Source organism: Schistocerca piceifrons, chromosome X, assembly GCF_021461385.2.
Source record: "Schistocerca piceifrons isolate TAMUIC-IGC-003096 chromosome X, iqSchPice1.1, whole genome shotgun sequence".
Classification (NCBI taxonomy): Eukaryota; Metazoa; Arthropoda; class Insecta; order Orthoptera; family Acrididae; genus Schistocerca; species Schistocerca piceifrons.
Genome location: NC_060149.1, coordinates 520,544,977 through 520,563,687, shown reverse-complemented (window position 1 = coordinate 520,563,687; position 18,711 = coordinate 520,544,977). Strand labels below are relative to the sequence as shown.

The window sequence follows — 18,711 nt, the reverse complement described above, 5'->3', positions numbered from 1 at the left end:
GGGAGGGAGGGAGGGAGGAGGAGGGGGAGCGAGGGTATGTAGTGCAAAGGACCTAAAGGCGGGAGCAGTCTAGCAACATATGGATAACTATGAGGGGGGGCCCCACAATTACAAACGAAGGACGGCTCATTATCGAGTAAGAAACCATAGATCAGCCTGGTAAGGCCGATACGAAGATTGCAAAGAATGTTAGACTCCCACCAGGAGATGCGGAAGGAAGAACGCCACATGCTGGGAATCCCCTTAATCACACGAAGTTTATTAGATAGTGGGGTGGCTCCTTAAGAGTCAGCCCACGACTAAGCAGAAAGGGATTTGACATGAAGCCGCAAATCCACCTCTGGAGGGGTGGGCAGAGAAACTGGCAAACTCATTACCATGGATACCCACGTGGCCAGGAACCTAAACTAGATCAGCCGAACAAACAACATGGTCAAGATCGGCGAGAAGTTTGTGGGTGGCAGAGACCGTGGGGTGTCAGGAAAAACGCTGGACGATAGCCTGAAGGTCACTCATCGAGTCCATACATAACGAAATTGGATGAGGGAGGACCGTTTCATAATGCAGAGGGCCCAGTAAATGACTACCTGTTCCACAGTAAACACCCCATATGTGGCAGGCAAGAGATGGTTTACTGTGCCAACAGAAGGTGTGGAGTGCCTGATCCCATGTGATCAGCAGATGTAGGGCCCTCTGTGTAGAAAACAATAGCATCCTGAACTTCTCATAAGAGACAGCAGAACAAAGAATGGAACACCATTGGAGCGATGAAGGCTTATGGACCCCAGGAGAGAGCCATCGAAATCCGAGATGGAGGATCTGAGAATAGGAGTGAGGGGGTTCAGGAGAGAATGTGGGGAAAAGGACAAAAAGGGAAGATGGACATCATGGCGGAGAGAAGTGAGGCGAAACCCACTAGTAAGCTCATTCGAGTTTGGGCTGCAGGCAGGTGACGTCCTGAAGCTGCGAGAAGAATTGAACAGAACAGCAGGGGTGATCAGGGAAAAAGCGGATAGCAATGGCATAGGAAACTGAGAGCTGGGACTGCCAAACCAAAAGGGGGGAGGGAGATCCCAGTGTCAACCAGAAGACTATCGACAGGGTCCAAGAAGAACCATGTGGAATGGGCAGCTGAGCCATGAACTTGACAACCATAGTTCAGATGGGACAGAACAAGGCCCAATAACAGTCAAATAATCCGCACCCAAAGAGGTGGGACAAGGAGGCAAAGGACATTAAGGACATGACCTCAGAGATAGATAGGGGCCAATCAGTGCGATCGAAAGCCTAGCTGGGCAATCTGGCCATTGGGAGGTGGGAAGGGAAAGAGAGAATCAATGGGAAGTGGGTATTACCACAGAGGTTATTGTGAAGCAACCTGCGTAATGAAGGGAGAAGGGGAGGAAAACTAAGAGAAGGATCAATGGCAGAGAAAATGCCATAAGTGGCACTAAAATGGGTAGGGGAACCATTATTAAAAAGACGCAGGTCGTGATCTGCAAAAAACCTGTCTATGAGGAGACGCCTACGCGACAAAAAAGGACTGCCCCACCAGGGCCGATGAGCATTAAAATCCTCAAGGAGGAGGATGGGAGAGAGGAGGTGCTGAAGGAGGGCAGTTTGGATGTTTGGATGGATAGCGTTAAATGGACCAAACTACAAGGCCCATCAGTCCCTTAAACCTTTGTGTTTCGTCCCAGGAACAGTCGCCAGAGAGGAAGGACACAAAAGAAAACAAATCCCAGTGCATTCGACTGTATCTGAGAATCAAGAAAACCAAGAGAGAGAGGCAAGTAGAATTGAGAGGGGGGTAAAAAGGGCATAAGTGGGAGAGCTGCCCTGCCCAGAAAGTAGCTGGAGACCTCCTGAGACACGTCATGTGACTGGAGACACACCTTCTGCATCTGATCCCTTTACCACAAGTAAACGAGCTACATGGACAAGATAAAACCTCAGGAAAGAGTAAAATGACGACGCGTGTGAGACGAATCAAAAAGATGGGAAGGGCAGGAGCCAGGTCGTACTACCGAGGAAGGGCAGCCATGGGCCCCTTGGGTCAGGGCAAGTGACGGGGACCAATCATTCAAGCGACTGACAAGACTAATGTGCCCTACGTCACAGAGATGAGTAAAACCAATTTCACGGGTTAAACATAAAATCAGATCAGCCGCTTTTAGGGCAGTCCAGACGGATATGCGCCACTGTCAGACGGGAATCACACCAACAGAAGGGTGGGTCCTCACGTCTGAGTGTGGCGTTTATGCCACATCACTGTTCACGTTTATTATATTTTTGTTGCTATGTTTTAATGCATAGTATAGGAAGATTTTGTTACGCAATGCTAGCTTGTATGTAGGATCACAAAGCAGACTAATCCAATGACGTGCCAGATGGTATCACAGCGCGAGAACGGCCGGGCGAGCAAAAGGCGTATCACACTGAACAGAGAGAGACAATGGGGATTCACTTACTACGCTGGGCGCCAAGACGTAAATCTTTTATCTTTTATATTTATCGTTTAAATATCAACATAAAGCTCCAACTGTGCTGTTGACATTACTTGCACTGACAACTTGTAACAATAATTTCAGTATCACTCAATTCACCAGGAAACGATAATTATAAATTTTGATTAGTGTCAGTGCAAATTGATGGAAGTGATGGACCGATCACAAGTGATCACTGAGAGGGCAAGCTCCAAACTTCTAAGATAGCGCACTAGAAGTCTATGATCGGTTTCTGCGGAGGTAATACATGAATCCCTGTATAAAATCAGATGTCATGTAAAGACAAAAAAAAATTGTTGAAAAATTGTGTCGGATAACGTTCTTGTTGGTTGGTTCTTATGTGAATCCTAAGATCGCGTGAAGATTTTTATTGTGTCTTCTGCGATGCTCTAGAATTGATTAACATTTGGCAACTTTTCCATGAATATTTACAGACTGGCTCTCACAACGTCTTTCTCGATTTTTTGCTTCTATAAATAAAAGTGAAATCTAGTGGTATCCCAATACTCTGGAATTTCAGTTTTAATAGCATTGAATACTTTGGCTCTGAGCACTATGGGACTTAACATCTATGGTCATCAGTCCCCTAGAACTTAGAACTACTTAAACCTAACTAACCTAAGGACATCACACAACACCCAGTCATCACGAGGCAGAGAAAATCCCTGACCCCGCTGGGAATCGAACCCGGGAACCCGGGCGCGGGAAGCGAGAACGCCAGCGCACGACCACGAGCTGCGGACACATTGAATACTTTCCCATTTCCCACTTTGCAACGCAATGTTTACTGCATGCAGCAGAGACTGCCGTCAGCTGAGAAGAAATCAACTTGGATGACAATTACATCTTTACATGACGAGAGGTAATCAAGTTATCTCTAGTTAGCTATGGATAGTGAGCGCAGATATTATTTACTGAAATCCATCGGGTTTGTTAAACTTGGGACATTTTTTGTGGGAAGTGTTTTATTCAGGAACCCACTGTGTAGTATTTGAGGGTAACAGTTTCCATCATCTGGGAATTTTACTTCATGTACTCTCATGAATACTTTGCAGGAGAAAGTGGCTGTGGATCAGCCAAGTGTGGCCAGTGTACAACCAAAAAAGGACAGTAATACACTGCAAGAAGCACAAACGGAAAACTGCCACATGGTCATGGTCTCTAGTGGTTAGCAGTATATATGGAGAAACCAGGGCACACCAATCACCATTTCAAGCTCCAACAACAGATGGCACAGAGCTGACCGAAGGTTCGGTTCCTGTACCCCCATTTCCACAGTCGGCTGTCAACCAGGCAGCATGTTCGTTCACTGGGATCCTAACATGACAAGGGATCCATACAAAGACGATCGATCGTCGAGCGTGGTGGCGGTCATATAGGAGGTCATGGATAGTAACAATCAATGGGTGTTGAGGGTAGCACTGGTCAAAAGCCTGAAGCCTACTCAAGCAGTCACCGCCAATTAACAATGACTCACTATTGGATGAACAAATGTGGATGAGGGCTCGAGCAATGGCTACCAATTCTGCATCTGAAAGTAGGGAGCACAGTTTGCTGCATCTTGCGCGTGTGTAGGCAAAACCTGTTTGTCTGTGGACCATAAAGACATTAGTCTATAACACAGAAATGCTTGAAGGGCGTCCCTGAACAGGAGGCGAAAAACCATAGTGTCTACTGAGTCTGTCGGTCAATTGGAGAGATCGGTGTAGATCCGAGGACCAGGTACACACCACAGGGATGCACACTATTGCACGCGAAAGAGTTCAGAGCAGAGACTCTTTATGCGAACTGCAATCTTGACTAAACACCTTGGCCTGTGTTGTGGGAGGTAGATCTCCCTACTAGCAAAAAGGACACAGTAGTTGGGTGCTCAGGACAGCAGCGAATGTGTATTGCATTGCTGAGCAGCAGTTGATGGCGCCAAATCTTCAAGGGAGGGACGCTAGCCTCTGCTAGTAGGCTATCCACAGCGCTGGTCCGAGAGGCACCTGTCGCTAGTCAAACACCACAATGGTGTATCAGTTCTCGCATCCGCAATGCTGAGGGCGATACACCAGGCCCCCATCATCAAGAGGCGACAGGATCAAAGCCTTGTAGAGCTGCAAAAGTGTAGAGTGGTCTGCAGCCCAGCTGGTGTAACTGAGACAACGAAGAGTATTAAGGTATAACCAGCATGGTCGCTTAAGCTGGTGAATATGGGGAAGCCACGTCAACCGGGCATCAAAGATCAATCACAAAAAAAAAAATAATAATAATAATAATAAGAGTGCAGCACATTGAGCATTTGGTCATCGAGAGTCCTTGTTGGGGATGGACAGTACCAAGGCAACAGAAATGTATGACACACGTTTGGTGACGGAAAACTGAAAGACTTGTGTGAGAGCCCAGGACTGAACTTTTCTATGGCACCCTGCAGACGGCAGTCAGCAACACCCACAGCTGAGGAGCAATAGTAGATGCAAAAGGAATCAGTATACAGGGAGACTAACTATAGACCCCACACCTTAACTGAGACCATTCACAGCCACTAGAAAGAGGCACACTCAATACAGAGCCCTGTGGTACTCCATTCTCTTGTATATGGGGAGTTCTATGGGACACAGCCACTTGAACCTGGGGTGTATGGCATGACAAGACGTTCCGGGCAAAAATCGGGAATTGGCACTGAGATCCCCAATCGTGGAGGGTAATAAGGATGTGGTGATGTCATGTGGTGTCATATGGCCTATGCAAGTCAAAGGAGACAGTGATAAGATAATAATGCCAGGGAAAAGTTAACCAAATAGCAGTCTACTGGCAGACCAAATTGCTGACAGTAGAAAGGCCTTGTCAAAAACCTCCCTGGAACTGAGCTGTAGACCGCTAGTCTCAGGGCACCAACACAACCGTCGGTTCACCATAAGTTCAAACAACTTTCAGAGAACATAAGTGAGACTAATTTGGCGATATCTGTCCATATAAAGGGGATATTTACCAGATTTCAGTTCTGGGATGATCACGTTTTCTCGCCACTAAGAGGGAAGCTCACCCTTGCTCCAGATATGGTTGAAAATGGCAAGGATGTGATCCTAGCAGTCCACTGTCAAATCTTGGAGCATTTCGCTGTGGGTGCAGTCTGGCGCTAGAGCAGTGTCAGGGCAAAGGGCTGGGACACTGCGGAATTCACACTCACTGGACAGATAAGGTTCAATGTGACATGTAGCAAATGGTAAAGGAAGTCGCTCTACCTGCTGTTTGAGGACACGAAATGCAGGCTGATTATTCTCAGACGCAGAGATTCAAGCATAATGAAAAGCAAAATGTTTGGCAACAGCGTCTGGATCAGAGTAGACGATACCAGGTACACCCGCAAGGTACTAGTGTCCAGAGAGGCGTCTAATCTTTGCCCAAACCTGCGAAGGAGGGGTATGTGGTCCAACTGTAGGAACATACCATTCCCAGCATTCTCGTTTCTGTTGCTGTTGTACGAGGTGGCGGATTTGTTCAAATGGCTCTGAGCACTATGGGATTTAACATCTGAGGTCACCAGTCCCCTAGACTTGGAACTACTTAAACCTAACTAACCTAAGGACATCACACACGCCCATGCCCGAGGCAGGATTCGAACCTGCGACCGTAGCAGCAGCGCGGTTCCGGACTGAAGCGCCTAGAACCGCTCGGTCACAGCGGCCGGCGCTGATACATTGGTTGCAGTTGTGTTCTGGACAACCGCATCGATAACTTCATATGGTGTGGTGTGAAGGGCGATGGTAGTGGTGAAAGCATCCCAATAAGCTTTGGAGAGACGCAAAGACATTACAAACATTGACTGTGAGCGGGCGTTGATTGAAATCAATGGGGAAAGTTGAAAATTTATGCCAGATCGGGATTCGAATCTGAGCCCTCTGCTTCCTAGGCAGATGCTCTAACTACTTAAACCACCCAGACACTTTCGAAACACGCCTAATACATAAAACGTTTTAGACATAAAATGTTCAGGTTTGACAGTTTTTTTAACTACAGATTTTGCTATGTTTGTATGTGAAATTCTGAATTTGAGTTCGTTTCGCCCATTTTACAGCAGCTTCCACACAATGAAAAGGTCATTTTGCCTATAATACATTTTACCTACAGAAAACCGTATGCACCATTTCCAAGAATTAATGTCTGAACGGTATGTGTGAAGAACCCTATATATAAATATATCATAGGAAAGGGTGTGGGGTGGGGGTGCGAGATCAGCACTATGTGGAGTATGCTCAAGAATTCTATTTAAGCTGCAGTAGATTACAAACAATAAATATATTTTTTCGCTGATTTGCTGAAGCGTTGCTCTGACGGAACACTCAATTCTTATGAGCTGATCCCAGAAGGTGGCTTGAAGAACCTATTTATGTTTGGCTTGCACAATTCCCTGTGACACTTCACGAGGAGCTGCACTCTCATTTTCAGACTGCCAGTTTCATGCGGATATGTAGTAAAAATGCCAGAATTTGTTGCCTGTAACAATGTAATACATATAGAGAAATGAAGGCTCAGGGATTTCTTCTTTCACATACCCGCATCCAAAATACACCTCCTCCTAGTTTTTGTACTTCCAGAACATTCTTTTTTCAGTGACATGAGTGTCATGCACAGAGCTGATCGAGTCTTCGAAGCCGACATTAAGCAATAAACAATCTCTAAGCCTTCTAATTACGCATTAAATTAGTGCAGTGTGTCTATTTAACATTGTGTGTGAAGTTCACTCCAATGTTCCTTCGGATATGCATGCATCTCCGAAGGAATATTGCAACGAACTTTACAGGCACTGTCAAATACAGACACTGCACTAATCTATTTCGTGTTAAAGCCAAGGCTGACGAATGAGTATCTCCCTCAGCGGGAATCACATAAATATGTGAGCACTATGTGAAGCAACACTGGGATATATGGAAGTTTGGCTTCATCCGTGAAGCATGCTCAGATAGCTACAGCGATTACGACGACCGCTCGCGTAAAGCGGGAAATCCGGGTTCGACTCGCGGTATGGCACAGATTTTCATTTGTACTACCAAACCGAATAACTGTGGTGGTACCGTATTAGCAATATGTGAACACATTTCATGCCTTTTAATTATGGTTCAGTATCGCAGACATGGGGTTCCACTGACTGCGGAGATTCCCTAACATTAACCAACAATAAAAATTATAGTGCTAAACCGCTTGCAAGTTTTCTTCAGCGTGAGCTTTATTAATTATGTCTAATCACGACAAAAGTTAAAGGTTCGTGAGCTACTGCCTGTTGCACCTGTTTAGACAGAATTAAACATGTAAAGAATTGGTTTCTGACTTATCTATATGATGCAACACAATGTAAACTTTCTTAGTACCCATCAGTTAAGGAATTCTTTCGTGGCTTTATGAGTACAATAGCCTCCAATGGAAGTTTGCATTCTGTTGATGATAACATTTTATGTACTAAAAACATACTTGAATATAAAAAAATGTGATATACTTAATGTTTGTTTCATTTTGTTTTACTTTTTAATTTCATTATAAATGTTAACATTAGAGACTGTAAAATTTTCAAATCTTCTAAGTCTCACTAGAAATCTTTCGCAGTCTGAAAAATCTTTGTTTCAACCATTGCAAGTGTGCTAACACTTACCGTTCACGTTACTCTAATTACGTGTCTCCAGACACGCAGAACCAAGCAAGTGACCGAAACCACCCCCCCCCCCTTTTTTTGTCCGAATAAGATTTTTAACATATCCCAGTAACTTTAATGTTTCGGAACTTTTCGATTATTTATTATATGGATTCGTTCGGCACAATATTTAGTTGTGTTTTGACGGAAGAAGTAACGATAACGGTACATGAAACTTCAATCTGATTCCTATGCACTAGCTTCAAACTAGCCATACTTTGTACATTCACCTTTTTTTCCCTCCTGCTGGCCTTTCAGGTGAGTAACATCCGGAAGCAGTTTCTATCGTGAATGTCAAAGCTCCCCGACTGTAATTACTTTTGTGTCTTAATTTTTGTGGTAAATCAATCATCACATTGTTGGAGAGGCAAATAAAATTTCGTAACATTCCTAACGAAAATTGTTAGGTATCAGAAATCTGTGAAAAAGATATCGTGTCCGATATTATAGTAACACATGACTACTCAACCATTAGAATGATATAAACTGCATGAACTTACCGGTCATTTAGGATAATGGTTTGTACACCAACAGCGCTTCTCAGTTCTTCGGCGGACGGAATACCCGTATCGTTAGCCACCTGAAAGGACAAGTGCAAATGAGTATTTTCTGGCATTATTAGTTTTTAACGTATCTAGAATTTATAAATTAATTAACCTACGATTAATTAAAAGACTGATATGCTGCGTTCATTAATTTTACTTAAGAAAGGGGATAAACCAGATGTCAATTTTATTAACCATCAGAGGAGTTTTCTGCACATGTTAATAGCACAGAAACATTAGAGACTTTCCACGGATAGCTATAACGCATCACTTGGACCCAAAACTTGTGGGTGTAGAACTGAGGGAGAAACTCCCGTTGAAGTTTAGCATACAACGATATCCATTGGGATTTGCTGTTTTAAGTGGATTCACATTGTAACGTCACGCGCATGTAGGCGAGCAATTTGAATGCCCAGTATTGGTACGAGGTAATATGAAATCATTGTATGGCTGAAGGCATGCGGGCCGAGGGTTCAGGGCGCACAGCGGCCGGTCCGCCTAGTTGACTGGTACGGGCGAATCCAGGTACAGAAAGCCGAGCAGCGTCGCCGGAAATGGGTAAATCCCAAAGCTGTGAATCTGGACGGCTGTTGTTCGCATGGCCTTTGTGTAGGAGACATACCACAAATGGCGGAGTATCCGGAAGGCTGAAAGATGGCTTCTTACAGCTCTTTAAGAATGCAGTCAAGTACATCGGCGATCTCAGAAAAAATGGGGCGCATTCAGTGACACGACTATATTTCAGTATCTTCAAAATTACAGAAATTAATATTTCAAAGTGAATAAACATCTTCACAATAAATCTCTGAATTATTAACTTACATGTTTCAGGCAGTTTCAACAAAAGACACCTCAGATGGTAAAATTGCACGATAGCTATCATCCCTGAAAGCCACTTATCTCTATCGGTTTTATTTATTAACATATTACGTCTTTTATATCTTTTTCTATTATACAAACATCTGTTACATCTTTGTACTTTCCGCAATTACATAGCAAATAAATACAGCATGACTGCACCACACATATTCTCCCTTATGTAGTCATTTAATGAACAGTTTACTATTTGCCAGTAACTTCATTTAAATCTTGACTGCAAGTGCTACAAAAAACTGTGCCAATTTAGAAGCGCTTAATCGCATGCATTAGTGGGAAACGGCCGAAAAGAGAAGCAAACGACGCTTCTGTCACGAGGCATAAAAATTGTTTAAACAATAAACAATATTGAACGAAAATTCGTTATTTAACACTAACGCACTTGCTTAAGAACGCTGTCTTGTTTACCTATGTACAAACTATTACTTACAAATTTGGAATTTTGTGGTAAGGTCAAAAAAATGGTTCAAATGGCTCTGAGCACTACTTAACATCTTAGGTCATCAGTCCCCTAGAACTTAGAACTACTTAAACCTAACTAACCTAAGGACATCACACACATCCATGCCCGAGGCAGGATTCGAACCTGCGACCGTAGCAGTCCCGCGGTTCCGGACTGAAGCGCCTAGAACCACACGGCCACCGCGGCCGGCTGTGGTAAGGTCTTATGGGACCAAACTGCTGAGGTCATCTACACATGTACTCCGCTAGCCACCAATCTGTGTGTGGCAGAGGGCACAATTCGCGTCAAAGTCGTATCCGACCCCCCTCCACCACCTGTTCCACTCGCGGATCGCGCGAGGGAAAAACGACAGTCTGAGCGCCTCAGTTCGAGCTCTAATTTCCCTTATCTTTGAATGGTGATCACTGCGCGATTTGAAAGTTGGTAGTAATAAGACTGCTCTACATCTTCGGCTAAGATCGGATTTCGGAATTTATTGAGCAGCTCTTTCCATTTAGCGCGTCATCGGTCCCTAAGCTTACACACTGCTTAATCTAACTTAAACTAACTTACGGTAAGGACGACACACACACCCATGCCCCAGGGAGGACTCGAACCTCCGACGGGGGAAGCCGCGTGGACCGTGACAAGACGCCTGAGACAGCTCGGCTACCCCGCGCGGCCTATTACTTACATTTACTGTAATCGATCTGAGTGTAACCGAATTTCTTTATTTAAATATTGTTGTAATATATTAGTTTGGTCCGGAAAGTGGTGAGGACTAGTCAAATAATGTCTGTAGAGCTTAAGACCAATGTATTTTTGTTGTGAATGGCCTTCAGCCAATGGAAACACACACTAGCGAAAAATTACGGCAATCAAGAGACGACTAGGAGTTTTCGAATGAAGATCTCACAGGGGCGATTCTAGACACTTTGTTTTGAGTGCTGGAAAAGGCAGACCTGCTTATAGTAACGTGTGCGATTCAGTCGTGTAGGTGATTGATTCTGGGCGGCGAACAGCCACTACAATACTCACGAGAGATCTAAATGTGCCCCAGTGTAGAACTCTTTCAGCCTGTATTGCGGAAATGAGGATAGACAGCGTATGCGTTACTAGTCTTCCTGTCGTGTGTGTTAATCTGTAAATCATCATACTGAACTCCCCACTGTTTTGGTGGTTGGTTGGTTGATTTGGGGGAGGGGAACAAACAGCGTGATCATCGGTCCCATCGGATTAGGGAAGGATGGATAAGGAAGTCGGCCGTGCTCTTTCTAAGGAGCCAGCTCGGCATTTGCCTGAAGCGATTTAGGGAAATAACGAAAAACCTAAATCAGGATGACAGGACGCGGGTTTGAACCACCGTCCTCCCGAATGCGAGTCCAGTATTCTAACCACTGTGCCAGCTCGCTCGGTAACTGTTTACAGCTGGTGACTGTTTCGTGTATTGTGACCACGAAATAGACTTAGTTGTCACATATCTTTGATGACTGTTTAGTTTTGGGATTTTGCTACGACTCTCGTAACGCTCTCGACGTAACTTTACTGCATTTAATAAGAGTATTTTCTGTCTGTATTTTCAAGGAATATCGGGAAATCACTTCCCGTCTATTTGAGATGTCCTTTCTTGAATAAACATTACCCAACATTATTCTCTGTCATCTACATAAATTACAGACTTTAAAACAGAACCTTTGTTATTAAATTATTCATTTAACTTTTACTTTGTATTTCTGTGTATTTTATTAAGTCTTAATTCTAGCCAATGCAGAGGCTATTTTACTGCAGGATCACAGCTATAGGTATATGCAGCGAGTTAGCTGCAGAGCATGAAAGCAGACGTGCGCGGCTCGAGCCTACGACTATATCGAGCTACTTATTTTAAATGGAGCCGTGCATAGCTCAAGTACCTAAAGTACAAGTCACGGCAGGTATAACTCATTTTATTTGTTCGCATGTGATACTGTTTACTGGAGCGATTACATTAACAGTAACCGTCGGTACGGTCGTAATATCTACGTTGTTGTTTAGTATTTTAGTGAAGCCTCGTGCGAGAAGCAAAGTCTGAAAATTTCCATGGTCCCATCCATTCGGTTCCGCAACTCCCCGGTATCCAGGAACGCGCTTGACACTAGACCACCAGGCCTGACACAAAACTGCTTTTCGTGCAACGAAAAAAAAAGACCCATGACCAATGAGGAATTAAACAGCATGTTTTTCGCCTCTCGAGAGAATAGGCTCACGAGTCTTGATAAGAATGAAAACAGAAAGAAATACAGCCGGTTCCTAATGAGTAGCGACGTATCTTTCCAATGCTGCAACAGACGTAAATACACTATGTTGTTGTCGTCATCTTCAGTCCAAAGATTAGTTTGATGTAGCTCTCCACAATAATCTTTCCTGTGCGAGTCTCGTCATCTCTGTGTAACTACTGCCACCTACGTCCATCTGAGCCTGCTTACTGTATTCGAGACTGTCTCCCTTTACAACTTTTACCCCTCCCCCCACCACACACACACACACACACACACACACACACAAACACACACACACACACTATCCTCCACTACCGAGATGACCATCCGGATCTGATGATGGCTTCCTGCAGTCAAGCTTTGCCGTAATTTCTTTCCACTCTCCCCTCTTTCCCAATTCAATTCAGTACCTCCTCCTTACTTATTCCATCCGTCCCTCCCTCCCTCCATCCATCCATCCATCTAATCTTCAGTGTTACAGTGTTCTTCTGCAGCACCACATTTAAGAAGTTAATATTACCACCTTATCTCAAACATTAGTTATCAGTTCTGCTCCAGCAATTAATAAACACTATCATTGCTAGGTCCTTAATTCTGGTACTATATTCCACATTTTTGCATGACGGATAGTATCTCACTGCCTCACTTTCACCGTTCGGTACTGGGCTAAGCGAAGAGACATGTTAATGTTCCGGCTAATGTGAACGCGTCTCCATTTGGCAGTGACGTTGCTTTCCGTTCAGCCAAACTGACGTTTTATCGTCTTGCGACGCACCGGCAGCTTCTGCACTGACGGCAGATTGGCAACGCTGGGCAGCAACTACCCCCACGACAGCGGCCTCGCCATCCCTGTGGAAACCACCTCGCACAAAATTACCAGGCAAACAGCCGGGCAGCCGGCTAGTGACCCAGATGCAGACGCATTCTGCGCCGGGCGTCCGCATGAACATAGCATGTGGTCAGCATTCATGTTATGGTGACAGCTATGCACGCGCGAGTTGCTGCCCATATGCCTTTAGCCCTTACATAAGTTTGATAACGTCATAATTTACACAATACAAAATCGAAGTGCGCACTCACAATTATCGGTATTTCATTAAACCCGACGAGTTTTTCCATTTTTTCTTCCTTGACGTTTGAAGTGACTGTTTGTCTTGCCTTACTCAACTTCCTATGGTTTCGTTCACTCAGTGTGCTCACGAACCGTGTCAGATTTGCTGTTTCAGCAGGTATGGCGAGCCATTGAAAATGCGTCTTTACCTGGGTGGAATGTTCTCCGCAGCTCGTAGGGCCGCAAGCACATTCCTTACATAAGCAACTGAACAGTATCCGGTGTTAAAGGTAGATCGGAAGTTCTTGTATTCCTTGTCTTTATCTAGACACTTAATTTTCATGCAACTTTATTTCTCCGAATGATACTTGTGTAAAAATATAATACGTTTTTAATTTTTTGTGGGGATTATGAGGGCCTGCAGTTGCGTCGTAAGCTAGCTTTTCAACATGCTGATGTCAAAATACCTAGCGCCACGGTTTTAAATACCGGTTTTAATGAAATCTTATGTGCACACTTCAGTGTCTTCGTCACCTACGCTACAGACTAAGATGAACAGAAAACAAAAATGTTGTATCCAAAAGTGACTAGCGTGCAAATATAACAAGCGACCATTAAATACATTGATGAACACAGATTAACTGCACAAAGTTACACGAGGTACCAGATTATGCAAGTTAACAAAAACACAATTTCGTCCATACATACTGTCTTTATGTATCCACTAATACAAAATTTTGGCTTTACGAGTTCATATCCTAATAACAGGAGCTAAACTTAAAGCAAAGTTACTGCGTCTGTATCGCAATTCCCTAGTGACTCCAGTTTTCATGCATTTGTAACCAGATTTTCCTGTCCAGTTAACTCGTGTCTCCACATTCCGATATGAGGTCTCTTCCTGGCCAAGAAGTCCACGCTCACTAAATTGTCAAAACAGCAGCAGCAAGAACAAGACCAACATTGGGGTGAGGGGAGGGGAGGGCACCACACGAAACCATCCAGAAATGTTGCAAGCCGACTCACCGATTTCGTGAGCTCCAAGATAATTCCGAAATTGTTTCCACATTCACGTCTTTCGGCCAATAACCACCAGGAAAAGAATACGAGCATAAGTCCCAGGTGAAGAATACAGGCATTGCCATCGGTCTTATGTTACTCCTATTACTTACTCTCCTCTAGAAAATTTTGCTTCCTAACTTAATTTTTCTCAAGTTTGCTTCTAACTGGAGCTCGTCAACATCTGCCTTCTTGGTAGTCATTATCCCCGCAGCCAGAATAATAGGCTCTTACCACAAACAGCTTTAGACCGATTACAGAAACACCACAACCCAGGCCCCTCAATAACTGGATGCCGTGGTGGCTCTGTCAACCAAAAAGCCAAGACGACGATCTCATAGGACGGCCAGGAATGATACATCGGCGAGTCAAAGCGTTACGACAAATGCCTACCGCGAAATTGAATACCGCTTGGTGCCGTTGCGGGAACGTGACACAGTAAGGTATGTATACACGTGGAGCAGAGACGAATGGGGAATTATTCTAGTGACGATACGGGCTGCAAATTGGGGAAATCCAGTGACATAAGCGACTTTGACATCCCGGAAACGGCGTAACTCGTGTGTTCGTGTCGTCAGCACCTATGAAGAGCGATTTAAGGACGGTTACACCAGGTCGATGGTCAGTCCAGATACGTCATCCAGGCGAACGGCTGCTTAAATATGGGCTGCTCCGCGGACGCAGGCGGTGCGGCCAGTATTATGCTATGGAGGATATTCATCTTGTCTTCCACGGTGCATATGGACTAAGTGGACATTAAAGCCGACCAGCTGTATCGTTCATACAACGACATGGTATTGGTCGTCCATGCCTCGTCACAGAACGCGGAAGTTGGAGCCTTGCCCCCTCTGTAAAGCAGGACGCAGGTTCACCTGTAACAGATCTGCCGACAGTACAGAATGCTAGTGCAGGCACAAGGGTTTTGGAACACACTCTTCAACGCACATTGTTGAACACTGGGCAACGCAGCAGACGACCCCCTGTGTTTTCCAGTGTCGACCCAATGACATTGCCAATTACGACTGAAGTGGGCACGGGATCATCGAGACTGGACCGTGGATCAATGGAACCATGTCACCTGGTAGGTTGAACCACATTTCTTGTTACACCAGGTCGATGGTTCTGTCTGGGTATGATCTCATCCAAGTTAATGGCTGCCATTCTTCGACGACAGGGGCATATTCCAGTAGGATATGCTGTCTGTGTCCCACCCCCAGAATTGTGGTACAGTGGTTCGAGGACGTGACAGTGAACTCACATCTCTTTGGGACAAAAATTCGTTCGATTTTAACCAGATGGAACACTTTTGGGGCGCAATTGGGCGTATCAGAGAGCGTACGAGTTCTAAGCAACCGGTTGCAATGCGCCGAGAGGTGCCAGCTGTTTGTCTGCAAGTATAAGTTGGTGTGTGTTTTCTTGTGGTATATGCCATGGCCAAATTATCTCCTTTTCACCTGGACATCCAGAAAAGGGAACACTCCATTCTCCCATCGAAAATATGATGTTCGGATATAGTGTGGAGATGTGTGACGAATTCATTTCGCATCTGTTGGCGAAAATCAGTTGGTGTGACCTGTCCATGGCCACTCCTGTCTGACCGTAGTAAATACCACAAAAAGAAAATATGTCGACGTCAAGATATGCCTCAAGAGGTTACACGTCTCCAAGTTGAATTTACGGCCAATACGCTTTTATGTGTAAGTGATAAAGGTATGTACACAGCAACTTCTGCAAACTACCTTGTATACTTACCACCATTACGGAAACAGTGACCAACTGCTTGCGTCAGTACAGGCGGACGCCCCCCTTCCCCCCCCCCTTCGCTTTAGACCATACGTTACTGCGAGTAAAATATAGCTAAAAGTACACAAAAGTTTTTGATATTGTTGTGACACTGGTATCCGTCCCCGTCCACAAGTAAACGCGAGTTACAGAGTGGCGTCAATGGCGCGAATCCGCGCGGGTTTAACTTGGTTTACGTAGTATCAAACACTGCAGGACAGACAAAAACTAATTACTAGTTATCAATGCAGGACTAGTGTGGGTTTCTCGTGTTGTTTTAATGATCGATGTCCAGAAAAATCCAATTGTATACAAGTTCTCCCCTCGACAAAGTCCGATTAAACTGGAAATTTATCTGCTATGGTTTTACAATGGGTCACACTTTACATTATAAAAGGCAAACAATGATTTGTTGTACATCCAACATTTAGTAGAACGTAAATTTCGTATCTGGAAGCAGAAGAGAAGAATAAGTTAATCTGAGACTTTTCTGTGGATGGACAGTACGAAAAACTTGCAACATTCTACTAAAATCCTCTTTAGTTGGATATGGAAAACGACAGATGCTGAAAACTTTAATTACATTCATAGATGTTTCTATGTCTAAGTTTGACTAATTCGCACAATTTCTTCCTTTGATATTTTCGCTTTCGTAGTTCTGGGCAAGCGTAGTATCACAAAGCGTGAATGATTACATGCTTTAGATCGACCGTATCTCTACTTTCAACCAACTGTGCGTAGCTCTTAAGAATAGCATTTACTTTAGGAAATTAATGCAATGAAATCAAGGCTAAGTGGAACTGCATTTCAATGAAAGTTTTTCTGAATCTTTCGACGACAAAATTACTAAGTTGTCTCTGTCTCTAAGGTGCTTCCATTTCTATTTTTGTGCAGGGTGTACATAAAGTCCGGGAACACTTTCAATTATTTATTGCACAAGGACTAAGCATTGTACAGATGTCATACATATTGCATTTTGAAGAGAAACTATGAAAGTTTTTTTTTAAGAAACATTCGATATACGAACTATGAATGACCCGGCAGACGTCAATACTGCAATCTAATTCTTGCCGTACCCATCCCAGCATGGCATCGTCGACTGTGGCAGTCGCTTCCCGTGTTCTCTCCCGGAGCTCTGTTACATCACGTGGTAGAGGCGGTACATAAACCAGATCTTTAATATGACCCCACAGAAAAAAAGTCACAAGGAGTGAGATCTGGTGAACGGGGAGGCCATTTCGTGAAACAGCTGTCTCCTTCTGTAGCACGGCGACTAGAGCTATCAGCAAATTACCAAAATACGTTGTGACGGAATACATGAGGAAAAAAAAAACAACACACAACTTCCAAGTTTTCTCTTCAAAATGACATGTATGATATCTGTACAATGTTTGGTTCTTGTGCAATAAATTATTGAAAGTGTTCCCGGACTTCATGTACACACTGTACTTTAACCGAAAGAAAAATACGCGGATTCAGAGTAGCCCCAAACAATGCAGGACAGGTAAATGAATTATTATAGAGTGACGTGTTAAATCGACATGCAGTTCAAAGCAGTTTAAAGGAGCTGATATTTGTATCAGTGTTTCTCGCACAGTTAATCACAGCCCCCCCCCCCCCCCTTTCCCCGTCCCTTGGTACGCTTGTTCTCAGCGGCAAGGGATCCTCAATATGTCTACGCCTTAAATGTCGAACATAACACAGTCGCAGCCAGAGGTGTTTCGCTGCTATCCAGTTAGAACCATCTTACATAACACTGATTCCACTCACTGCTCGAACGAATTCTGCCTCGGGCAAGGATGTGTATGATGTCCTTAGGTTAGTTATGTTTACGTAATTCTAAGTCTAGGGGACTGATGACCTCAGATGTTAAGTCCCATAGTGCCCAGTGCCATTTGAACAATTTTGAACTGCTCGAACGCGTAACAATTTAAATGAGCGCGTACGCGCGCACACAAGAGACTATATATGCAGGAACACTGCACACAATGGTTAATGTAACATAGGCTACACGTTCTTAAGCATATCGAGGTATGTTCTTCCTCGGCAAAGAAAAATGGACCAAACACCTTTTCCTGTGAAACTGCACAAAAACATTAAATTTTGGAGAGTCCCTCTCATGTTTTACAGCTTCATACCGTTGTTCCGTAACCCATATTCTCACTATAGCCTCGTCAGTAACACTAAGCGTGGAATAAAACTGTCATCTTCTATCTTGGCAAGAACGAAATTACAGAACTCCACACGTTGTTATTTGTCACCTTCACGAAGAGCTTGCAGTAGCTGAATTTTGTACAGTTTCATGTGTAAATGTCGACGCAACACATGTCAGCATGTTGAGCTGTCGAGCTGCACTTCAAACGGATTTCTGCGGACTACTACTAAAACTATGGCGGATGCGTTCGACGTCTGTGTCAGACGCACGGGAACGGCCCAGCGATTTGCCTTTACATAAACAAACTGTTTCTCGAAATTGTTCATGCCATCGTCTAACGCTTTGTGCTGTAGGAGGATCCACATTATACCTAG

At 44.2% G+C, this 18,711-nt stretch overlaps 1 protein-coding gene across 2 annotated transcripts in view; it reads right to left on the bottom strand.

The window, feature by feature from the left end:
* LOC124721476 overlaps positions 1-18,711 on the bottom strand; it is a 454,829-nt gene that overhangs the window by 326,221 nt on the left and 109,897 nt on the right. For both annotated transcript variants that reach the window (XM_047246471.1, XM_047246472.1), the window contains exon 2: positions 8,676-8,755. The gene's annotated coding sequence lies outside the window, so the exon portion shown is untranslated. The remainder of the gene's footprint in view (positions 1-8,675; positions 8,756-18,711) is intronic.